General features: G+C 39.9%; 1 long non-coding RNA gene and 1 pseudogene across 1 annotated transcript; one reads left to right on the top strand and one right to left on the bottom strand.

Moving 5' to 3' along the window:
* Window positions 1–258: 258 nt before the first annotated feature.
* LOC134209468 (ankyrin repeat and LEM domain-containing protein 2 homolog) lies at window positions 259–5207 on the bottom strand (annotated as a pseudogene).
* Window positions 5208–9028: 3821 nt separating this feature from the next.
* On the top strand, window positions 9029–11944 carry LOC134215694 (uncharacterized). Its single transcript, XR_009980275.1, has 3 exons — window positions 9029–9101; window positions 9166–10042; window positions 10101–11944. It is a non-coding gene; the product is annotated as an uncharacterized LOC134215694 (long non-coding RNA).
* The last annotated feature ends 337 nt before the right edge of the window (window positions 11945–12281 follow it).

Genomic DNA, 12281 nt, shown 5'->3' with positions numbered 1-12281 from the left:
CCTCCAATGCAAAGCACAGCACTAGTCACGGTCAGATTGCAGGATTATCGAATCTCCAGCCGCAGCAGCAGCGCTGCCCACTTCTTTCTCAATGAGTTGTCGATGGTCGCAATCCTTGAAGACTGGCGAATCTACTCAAATTGCAGGAGTAGCAAAAGGATCTAGATTGGCTCGCCACCTATCGGAGATCATCATGATGATCCATTCTGTAGACGGGATCTAAAGACAATTTAACAATAAAAACCCAAGGAACAACAATTTTCAAAGTCGATATGTATTCATCAATAAACTATACTTTATTTTAACTTTTTTTAATAGAACTAGATGAAAGAACGTTGTTTCATTCTAACCTACAAACGATATTTTTCATTCTAACTAATTCATTATTTACATTATTTGTACTCGTGAGCTACGTGGCGATATGATGCGGTTAGCGATGTCAGTCGTCTAGGCGCAAGTAATGTGAAGTGTGGGTTTGATTCCCGTCCTAGTAAAAAAATCACGAATTGGTGATGCAGGGAAATATGAAACCGAGCTGTCTACTCCGGTGATCAGCCAACTCATATTTCCAATTCTGCTATGGTCGTTTTTAATATAGAATTTCAGAAATATAGCCAATTTCAATATAGAATTTTAAAATCACTGAAGAGTATGCGGAAAGAATTCCTGAAGGAATTTACGAAGGCATACCATATGTTTACCACTAATCCATACACTTTTCTCCACAGATAGCCCGGTGAAACTCATGATTGAACGTCTATGAACCGTTGTGCCTATCTAACAAAACGTTTTACCACTTTCAAAAAAAATCCTGGAAAAATTACCTAAGCAATTTCTGGAGAAATCTAGGGATTTATTCGGGAAATTAATTGGGGATTGCTTCGTAAATTCTCTTCCGAAGGAATTACTTTATAAATTTTCGAAGGAATTTTTGTGACCATAGGAGTTATAAGCGTAATTTTCTAAATTATTCCTGGAGGAATTTCCAGGAATTCTATTTGAGCCCACGAAAGAGTTCTTGGAAGAATTCCCAAATGGATTCTTCAGGGAATTTTTGAAGGAGAACCTAGAAGGATTAAAAAAAATCTAGAGGAATTTGTGAAGGAATTTTGCTAAAGGAACTTTTGAAAGAATTTTTGAAGGAATTCCTAATGGATTTCCCAAAGAAATTTCTAAAGGTATTCTCGAACGAATTCCTGAAGAATTTTCGAAGAATTCCTCAAAAGGATTCCAAAATAATTTTCATAATATATTTCTGAATAGATTCTCGAAGAAATTTTGAAAAGAATTTCTATGGAAATTCTGAAGAAATTTCTGAAGGAATTCCTTAAAGGATTTCCGAAGGTTCAAAGAAATTTCTGGAAGAGATGCTAAACAAAGAAATACCTGGAACAATTTACTTTAGGGATTCCAGAAATAGTTTTCGAAGAAACTCCTGAAAGAATTTATTGAAATTTCCAAAGGAATTCGTAAAGAAATTCCCGAAGTAATCTTTAAAGGAATTTTCGTAGGAATATCCGGAACTTCAATAAGCTGTTTGTTGTCCATCATCTTGTAGTGCATCTTTGGTTTCATCACCAATATCGGTTAGACACTAATAGTACCGGTACGTTGACTGCTAGGATCCAAGCAAACTAGATGTTGGTTACGAGAACAGGAGCGAAATTAACAATCTTATACTTTTGACATTTTTAAGGGAACTGGAAGGAGTTTTCAAAGGAATTTCTATCAACACTTCCGAAAAAATTGCTAAAGCAATTTCTGTTAAGACTTGTATGGAAATTTACGAAGGAATCCCCAAATGATTTTCTAAAGAAATTTCCTTAAGAGTTCTGAAGGAATTCCCGAAGAAATTCAGAAGTTTTCTAAATTCCAGTGGAATTCCTTAGAAAATTTTCGACAGAATTCTCAAATAAATTTCCAAAGAAATTTCTATAGAAATTCTTCAAGAATTTTTAAAAACCTTCTGAAGAAATCTCCAAACTATTTTACGAATGTATTTCCGAGAGATGTTCGCAAGAAGTTTTCAAAGGAGGAATTTCCAAAAAAATAACATAGGAATCTCTGAAGAAATTTTTCAAGGAATTTCCGGAACTATTCCTTGAAGTTTTCTAAAGTTTTTGTAAAGGAATTTTCGAATGAAATCCTGGAGGAAGTTCCGAAGTAATTCCTGAGGGAAATTCCGAAGTAATTCCTGAGGGAAATTCCGAAGCAATTCTTAAAATCCTTTTTGAGGGAATTTTTGAATTCATTTTCGGAGGATTTCCAAAGGAATTCCAGATGAGTTTTTGAAGGAATACCTGGAAGAACTTGCGATGGTATTTCTAAAGAAATTTTTGATGACAGGCTACTGCAACTTCTGGATGAACTTGCGATGGAATTCCTGGAGGTATTTATTAAAGAATATATGGAAGAAAATTCCCATAGAATTCCCGAAATTAGAAATAAAAACATTTAGAATAATTCGTAGAGGCTTTTCCTATTAAACTAAACAATTTCAAGACGATTAAATACAATTAAAATAAGTGTTGACCTTAATCTTATATATAAAAGTCATACAGTAATAAAGAAATTAAAAATACAATTAATATTTCGTTATAGGTATTTGAATCTGCCTGAAATCGTTTTAACTAATTAATCGCTCAACTTGTTGACCCCTCCATTATATTATAGTTCTTATTGCTGTCGTAAAATTATAATCGATTACGCCAAAATTGCCGGTGTCTCACCATTTCAGGACTCTGGTAAAAACGACGATGGAACTCGTTGTTTGAAATCCAGTTAGGCGGTGGCCTTTTCTTTTAAAAAGCGTTTTTCGCAATATTTATTTGTATGAATTGATTATGAATCTGCAAAAATCTATATGTGACACGTTTATTTTTACCTGGAAATTTATGAAAAGTACCTGGAACAATCAGGGAATTTTGTTTTTACAGATGAGTAGACAACCCCGCGCTGAAATCCATTTTTAATTAAATTACTTCTTGAATTTTTGAGAAGTGTTTTAAAATTTTCTTCCTATTCTTTCCCGTGCTAATTTTTCGAATGCGCGACATTCTGCTTCTTCTTTTTCTTGCAACGGCAAATCGCCAATCGCATATCCTTCAATCCCATAATTGCCGATATCCTACAACAAATGTACTTACGAATTGATATGAAATGATTTTTTTTTCTTTTTACGGACAAAATATCACAAGTCAATTAAAAGGCCGCTTGGTGCGGATTGGCAGAACCCCCACCATATGATGTATTCAATAGGTAATCGTTTATATCGCTTACAAAGTTCTAAATAATTATGTTAACTGTAAAAAAAGGTACATAAGACTCATCACGTTTCAAAATAGACACTGTTTCTTCAAACTAGCTGGTTTTATGTCGAGCGGCGATACTGAGGAATTTACAGTTTCTTTGTGACTTTTCAGTATACGTAACGTAGCGTTTCGTCGTTTGTTTTTTGGCAGGTTAATTCTAATATAAATATAAATAAAACAACGAATTAATACAGACCAGTGGCGTAGCCACGGGGGTGGTTTTGGGCATAAAACCCCCCCTAAAGACAATTTTTTTGGAAGAAAATTTTTTTTTCGAAAAAAAAATTGTTCAGAAAACCCCCCCCAGACCAATTTTCTGGCTACGCCACTGATACAGACATAGCACCTTCACGATCCTGCCCGAGTAAGAAAACAAAAATCTTTTTCTCTGAATTGAATCAATTAAAGCGAGAACGAATGCTCAATACGAACGTAAAGCTGTAACAACGAAGACGGTGCCGGATCCACTCGTTGATTGAGCATACCACCGGCAACATTCATCAGGCTTAGTCGTCATTCGAAGGAGGTATTGGTTAAGTTACCATTGCTGTTGTTGATATTTCCTAGCGATATGCCACAGTTGAAGGTTGCTCGCCTTCGACACTCCTGCGTGTTTGAGGATAATCTGTCCCTCTCCCCCACGGACAACTCAGGCATTGCCTTGCGCCATTCGTGCACATGAGGAAACTTGCCTCTGTCTATCGAACACTCTTCGAGCACATTCAACACATCCACGTTCTGCTTGCTTGGTTCCTGCCCCTCAATAAATAATTTGTAACGTTTCTTTGTGCCATCACTGCTACCGCTCCCACTACCACTGCTTCTAAAATCATCTCCACGTTATTCCACATCAAGGAACTGGTCTTCGTCCGCACTCAGCATCGCTTTGTCCTCACCTGAACGTAACAAAGTGGTTAAATCGAATTCGTTTGATTTGTTCGAGAAAAACAAAGGACTCGATGGAGGTGTCTAATAAGTCACGTTTTGGTCATCCAAATTGGAATCGCTCTCTAGTTCGGAATCACTGCAACTAAAATACACGTCTTCTTCCTCGCCGGACTGCTCCCCGAACGCCGTGACGGTTGGATTCCGATACATATCGAAATTCCCCAACTGCGTCCCTATAGCAGTTCGACACAGACTGGAAACCGTTTACTCAGAGCCGTGGCTGAACTGCTGCTGTTACTGATACCGCTCGATGCTGTACCGCCAACTTCCGTTGCTCGCGCCGTTTGGTTGAGCACTTGGCGTGAACCCCGTTGAACCGGTAGTTGCAACAGTGCACCAGCGGATCTTCACGCCACGGCCGACTGCAACATGCTTCTGTTTCGAGAAACGGGAGACGATTCCTGTCTGGATCGGGTGTGCCCGCTGTAGGGATCGTAAAGCATTATAAAATGAATAAGAAGTATAAATATATATAGAAGAAAAATATAAAAATATTATAGAAGTATAAATAATAACCTGCTGTTGGCGGCCATAAGTTCGTCCTTCTTGTGGATGTAGAAATCAAGGAAGTTTCGCAAACAAATCAGACTGTCGTGCAGACCAGCCGAATTCAACTCTCGACTTTTGTCCAGCAGAACTTTTAGAAGATGGATCACACTCCGCGATGTCTCGCTCTGTTTCTCGATGTTGATCACCACTACCTGGGCATTCGCGACTACGAAGGTAAATGCTTCACGCACAGTCTGACAGTTCCTTATGGGATTTTACTGTGGAGGAACAAGAATGGGTGATTGGCGGCCATGTTTCACGCACAGTCTGACAGATAGCAATGAGATTTTGCCATAAGAGTGAGTAGAGACATTACTTTCGTATTCGCGAATAGCGCAAGTGCACCTTGCTGGAATCTATCGACCCGAACGCGGCATCCTTTCGGTAGTTGTCGGCCATGGACTTCCGAACGCATTCCACTACCGCCTGCTGGAAAAACCCACACGGACAGATAAATCAACCCAAACTTTGAGTTCAATATACGCACTGATGAGAATATCGCAGAAAAAATTTACCCAAATTTGGGTAGTTTTCCCTTTCTTTCCCATGATTGCTATCAAAACTAGAGCAAGATGCAAACACCTCACCGAGGTTGCTCAGCCCAATAACCCAAATTTGAGTAAATGCAATATTCTCTATTTTGGGTTGATCAAGGTTCGCTTTGGATAAATTAAACTCAGCTTTGGGTAAATTGTTTACATGGGATTAAAGGCAAACTACCTAGTGCAAGAAAAGTCATTTTACTCAAATTTGGGTTATTGGCCCCAACTACGGTTTTGAGTGCAAACAACCCACTTTTGGGTAGTTTTGGTTTTCAGTGCACTGAAATCCAGCATACACTGATAAAAAAATACACGTTCGATTAATGTTTTTCGGAATATGGATATTTTCAATCCGCTTACACCATCAAGTCTAGTGCAATCCACATCAACACGAAGTTCTTCACACTCTCAGATCAAATGTCAATGTTTATGACAGAATCCATTACTGATACACTACATTATGATATGCATATCCATGAATATTCATAACAAATACACGTTCGACTCGTGTGTTTCAAAATGTGGACATTTCATTCCATGTTACACCATCAAGTATGGTGTATTTCAAAAGATATTTTAGTTACTAGATAAAGATTGTCGCTACTGTTCCCTTTGTTCTGCTGTCCGAAACATGTGTGGTACATACCTGTCAAATCGTATGGATTTTCCTTCTTTGACATTTAGCTCCCCTATCCTCGCCAGCAAAAGATGTTCCGGACAGCGACGACAGCGACAATCTTTATCTAGTAACTAAAATATCTTTTTGTATTTCACATAACTGAGATGTTCTTCGCAAACACAATTCAAACATCAATGTAAATAGAAAATTCCATACTTGATACACCACGATGTCATATGTTTATCTAAAACATGTTATGAATCCATTCAAACGAATTTCAGTATGCATTTAGACGAACAATGTGTCATTATTTCAATAAAATCGCACATGTTCAAGTATGTTTCGAAAGAGTTGCAATTAGCAGCTGTAGTGAACTAACTTTACATTAAATTTCACTTCTATAAAGAAGAAAAATACCATGTTTGATTATTTATTATGAACAATTTATTCGTGTTTCTATATAAATGTTAAATCACACATGTAAAACGATAGTGGAAGGAAGGGGCAATTTATTATTCAGTAACCCGAGCAGTGACCAGGAGGGCAGAAGGCACTGAAAGCTTCCGTAAAATGTGGATGAGGCAAATAAATAAATAAAATAAAGCAAAACTGCTGATTCAGGTAAACACAAGTACAATATTTGATTTAATTAATTTAAACAATATATTTATGAATGCCTACAAATCTACAAAGATTTTCTCAAAATCTACTTTATTTAACTTCCGTCTAAAATCGTTTGGCGTTGTAAGTGAACGAGAAAAAAGTCCATTTTTTGGTTCTCCAATTAATAATTTATTTCAATTGATACATCCGGAATGCGATTTCCTTTGGGTTTGAAATTAATACTAACACAAAAGAAAACTTAATGAATTTAATATATAAGTATAAATATTTCTCTACAGTTCTAAAGTTTTATTATTTCTAAATTAATGTTCTTTTTCTGGACTAACCGGCTGACCCGCTGTGACTCCTCATTCACGTTTAGTTGATTCGAAGAATACTAACTTGGTACTTTTTTATGTATTGCATGTTCCCTTCCTGCTTCTGCGGGGTATCAATAAAGAGGATGACGTGATATTTACTGATATACGCCGAAGATGAATCCTCAATACCAGCTTCTTCCGACTACCCTTTACGATGTACGTACTTCGTGACGGTTTCCCGCTGGTAGACATCAGCACCGAAGCGATCACGTTCATTGACACCAATTCTTTTAAATGGAATTTGAACTTGTTGGTTATCTGTGTGGATAAGAACCTGATTCATCGATTGCAGATGTCAGAAGATTAAAGCACTTACCTGCTCGTGAACAAACTCTTCGACCGCAGCTAGTAATGGTGTTTTATGGAATTCAGTTTTTAAATATAATTAATACAATCTCCCGCTTCGGCTGCAATTTTTATCAACTTGATCTCATTTTATTTTATAGGTCCGGAATGCGATTTCCGTCAGAGGTTCGAAAACCAACGAAAGATGCTTTCCTATACTTCAACTGTTGATTCGTTGAAGTTATAGCAAAAATATGTTTCTGGAAATTGAATTCGATCCGATGACGGAAATCGGACTCCGGACGATTATGCAATTATCATCATTATTTAAATATGGAAGAAACACTAAATTCACTCGTTAATACAAATGAAATTCAACACGATTATACTTCGATGTCATATATTAAACAAGTGAAAAAGTCAAGTCAAGCAACCGAATTCTATTTGCTTTACACGTTAATACCTTGTGGTTTGTTTATAAACAAATGATGAGTTTCGGGTGAGCGATGTCATTTGTTTTACACGTGAAATTGATTTGCTTTGACAACATGCGCAAATTCATGTGTAAAACACACGGCCCTCTCGTGTATTTTTTTTTTATAGTGTAATGGTGCTGTTGCTGCTTTCGTCCAGGTTCTTGACGTTTTGGCAAACACCTGCAGCGAATTATGCGTAATTAACAGGTACGGATTGCTGATTTTTTAGCGGATGAGTTCCGGTGCTGACGACGTCTGATTGCCTAAACGTTTCCATTTCCTAAACGTTTTATCAAAAGATATTTTAGTTACTAGATAAAGATTGTCGCTACTGTTCCCTTTGTTCTGCTGTCCGAAACATGTGTGGTACATACCTGTCAAATCGTATGGATTTTCCTTCTTTGACATTTAGCTCCCCTATCCTCGCCAGCAAAAGATGTTCCGGACAGCGACGACAGCGACAATCTTTATCTAGTAACTAAAATATCTTTTGTTTTATCTGAAACAAAGTTAACCAACCGATCGGACTCCACTGCTGGTCGATCGTCGATGTCCTTTCCGTTGGGAGCTGAGGAATTTCACCGTTTCGGTGCAGAGTCTGATTTCTTTTTGACAGATGATGCACGAGTACACTGAAACAAATTAGAGCGGGATTGAACAGGCGAGATTTGAAATGATTCAAAAAGATTCAGAAAAATTTACAAAAAAATACAAAAATGATAAAAAAAAAATTAATCAAAAGATTCAAGTGTCTAACCCCCTGGGGGTAGACACTTGAATCATTTCATAAAACATTCAAAAGATTCAGAAAGATTTAAAAAGATTTACAAATGATTTAAAAAAAATCGGCGAGATTAATGTAAATGAAAGAAACGCCCGCCTATAGAATGATTTTTTTCAGTGTAACTGCGAGATTTATATACACGGACAGATAAATCAACCCAAACTTTGAGTTCAATATACGCACTATTGAGAATATCGCAGAAAAAATTTACCCAAATTTGGGTAGTTTTCCCTTTCTTTCCCATGATTGCTATCAAAACTAGAGCAAGATGCAAACACCTCACCGAGGTTGCTCAGCCCAATAACCCAAATTTGAGTAAATTCAATATTCTCTATTTTGGGTTGATCAAGGTCCGCTTTGGATAAACTAAACTCAGCTTTGGGTAAATTGTTTACATGGAATTAAAGGCAAACTACCTAGTGCCAGAAAAGTCATTTTACTCAAATTTGGGTTATTGGCCCAAACCACGGTTTTGAGTGCAAACAACCCACTTTTGGGTAGTTTTGGTTTTCAGTGTAAAACAAAACAAAATGACAAAATAATTTATCCACATGGTTTCTGCTGGCCCAGAATAAATTATTCAATTTTGAAATAAACTCTGGCGGTAAGTTTGCAGATAAATTTCTGATTGTAAATATTTTTAGCAATAATGTTCATCTGTTTTACAGTCGTATACAAACTCTGCTGGACCACAACAAATGCTGCGTTAACCAACAAAAACAAACCGATCGTATTCCCATAGGAAGCTCGCAGCTATTTCGAAACCCCCGACAAATCACAGGAATCTCCATGCTGCTCATGCTGGAATCCCCAAGCTCCTCCTGCTGGAATCCCCAAGCTGCTCTTCTTGGAGTCCCCAAGCTACTACTACTGGAATCCCCATGCTGATCCTACTGGAATCTGCTCCTACTCCTACTCGAAGCTGCTCCTGTTGGAATCTCCAATCTGCTCCTGCTAAAATCCCCAAGCTGCTTCTGCTAGAATCCCCAAGCTGCTTGTCCTGGAGTCCCAAAACTGCTCCTACTGGAATCCCCAAGCTGCTCCTACTGGATTCCCACGGAAATCTTCAAGCGGGACATATAGGAAGTTTTCAACGATTGCCAAAGGATTCCCCAGCGAATTCGACAGGATAGCCCAGCGATTCCGACAGAGACCCCCAGCCATTCCGACAGGAATACCCCAGCGTTTCCCACAGAAATCCCCATGCGGCTCCATAGGAAGCTCCCACTGATTTCCAAAATATTTCGACAATAATTTCCCAATGGTTCCCACAGAACACCCCAGCAATTCACGTAGGAATCTCCAAGTAGTTCCAACTGGGATCCTCTAGCGATTCACGCCAGAGTCCTCAAGCAGGGATTCATCAGTGATTCAAAAAAAAAACACCCCAACGACACAGCTGTTCCTACACGGATGCCCCAGCGATTTCGGCGGGAATACCCCAGCGATTCTGACAGAAACACCGCAGCAACTTCGACAAGGATCCCTCAGTAATTCCAACAGAATAACGGCGATTCACACAGGAATCCCCAAGCAGTACCAACGGTGATTCCGAAAGCAACACCTCAGCGCTTCCCCAAGAATAACCAAGCAATTCCCACAGGTATCACCAAGCGATTTCGACAGGAGTACCCCAGAGAATCCGACAAGAACACCCCAAGCAGTTCCAGCTGGGATCCCCTAGCGATTCCGACAGGAACACCTTAGCAATTCACATAGGAATCCATAAACGATTCCCACAAAAGTTCCCAGGAATTTCCAAAAAAGAGACATTCCTTGCATACCCAATAGAATCCTCCATGGAATCTTAAAATCCTTTTAGGACTTCTAAAAAAAATCCCGAAAAAAAATTTACCGCAGGAATTCTATAGGGATTCCCAAGGAATCCTCTAGGGATTTCCACAGGTGCCTATCGGATCGAGAACCATTTTCACCGGGTATTGTTCGACATTCTGCCTACGTGTCCGGCCCACTGCAGTCTTCCGATTTTCATGGTGTGAACGATGGATGGTTCTCCCAACAGTTGTTCCCACAGGAATCCTCCAGGGACTCCCACATGAATGCTCCAGGAAATTTCCACCAGAATCCTTCAGGGATTCCCACAGGAATCCTCCAAAGATTCCCGCTGGAATCTTCCAGGGACTTCTACAGGAATCCTCCAGTGATTTCCATAGGAATCCTCCAGGGATTCCCACATAAATCCTTTAGTTTCCCACAGGAATCCTCCGCAGATTACCACAGGAATTCTCCACGGATTTTTACAGAAATCCCCAAGCGGTTCCCAATGGGATCCTCTAAACGATTCCGAAAATAATCTACGAACCCCAGCGATTTCCACGTAAATCCACAGCTCCCACTGACTTCCAAAGGATTCCCCAGCGATTTCGACTATAATAAGCCAACGGTTCCCACAGAACATCCCAGAACACGTCGGAATCTCCAAGCAGTTCCAACTGGGATCCCCTAGCAACTCATGCCAGAATTCTCAAGCAGTACCTATAGGGATTCAACAGCGATTCTGACAGGAACACCCCAGCGATTTCGACAAGGATCCCTCAGTAATTCTAACAGAATAATCCAGCGATTCCGACAGGAATCCCCAAGCAGTCCAAACGATGATTCTGTCAGGAACACCCCAGCCATTCCCCCAAGAACAACTAGCAATAAATAGCATTTCCCACAGGTATCCCCAAGCGATTTCGAAATGAGTAACCCAGAGATTCTGTCAAGAACAGGCCAAGCAGTTCCAGCTGGGATCCCCTAGCGATTCCGACAGGAATTCCCTCAGAATTTCTCATAGAAATCCATGAGCGATTCCCACAAAAGTTCCCAGGAATTCCCAAGAAAGAGACATTCCTTGCCTACCCAACAGAATCCTCCATGGAATCTTAGAATCCTCTTCGGACGTCTAAAAAATCCCGAGAAGATTTACCGCAGGAATTCTTCAGGGATTCCCAAGGAGTCCTCTAGGGATTCCCACAGGAATTCTCCAGGGATTCCCACAGGAAAAAATCCTGTAGGAATTCTTGGAAGATTCCTGTGGGAATCCCTGGAGGATTCCTGAGGGAATCCCCGGAAGATTCCTGAGGGAATCCCCAAAGGATTCCTGAGGGAATTCCCGAGGGAATCGCTGGAGGATTCCTGAGGGAATTCCTGTGGTAATCCCTGGAGGATTCATGTGAAAAACCCTAACGGATTCCTGTGGGAAACCCTGACGGATTCATGTGGGAATCGATGGTGGATTCCTGTGGGAATCTAAAAGATTCCTGTAGGAATCCCTGGAGGATTCCTATGGGAGTCTCTTGGGAATTCCTGGAGAATTCCTGTGAAAATCACTGGAGGATTCCTATGGGACTCCCTGGAGGATTCCTATGGGATTCCCTGGAGGATTCCTGTGGGAATCTAAAGGATTTCTGTGGGATTCCTTGGAGGATTCCTGTCGGAATACCTGGAGGATTCCTATGGGATTCCCTGGAGGATTCCTATGGGATTCCTGTCGGAATACCTGGAGGATTCCTGTGGGAATCTAAAGGATTTCTATGGGATTCCCTGGAAGAATCCTCCAGGGATTCCCACAGGAATCTTCCAAGAATTCCCACAGGAATTTTTCCTGTGGGAATCCCTGGAGGATTCCTGAGGGAATCCCCAGAAGATTCCTGAGGGAATCGCTGGAGGATTCCTGAGGGAATTCCTGGAGGTTTCCTGTGGGAATCCCTGGAGGATTCATGTGAAAAACCCTAACGGATTTCTGTGGGAAACCCTGACGGATTCATGTGGGAATCGA

Source organism: Armigeres subalbatus, chromosome 2 (assembly GCF_024139115.2).
Source record: "Armigeres subalbatus isolate Guangzhou_Male chromosome 2, GZ_Asu_2, whole genome shotgun sequence".
In the NCBI taxonomy this organism is placed as follows: domain Eukaryota; kingdom Metazoa; phylum Arthropoda; class Insecta; order Diptera; family Culicidae; genus Armigeres; species Armigeres subalbatus.
The sequence above is the reverse complement of the archived record's forward strand: the minus strand, read 5'-3'. Positions and strand labels throughout refer to the sequence as shown.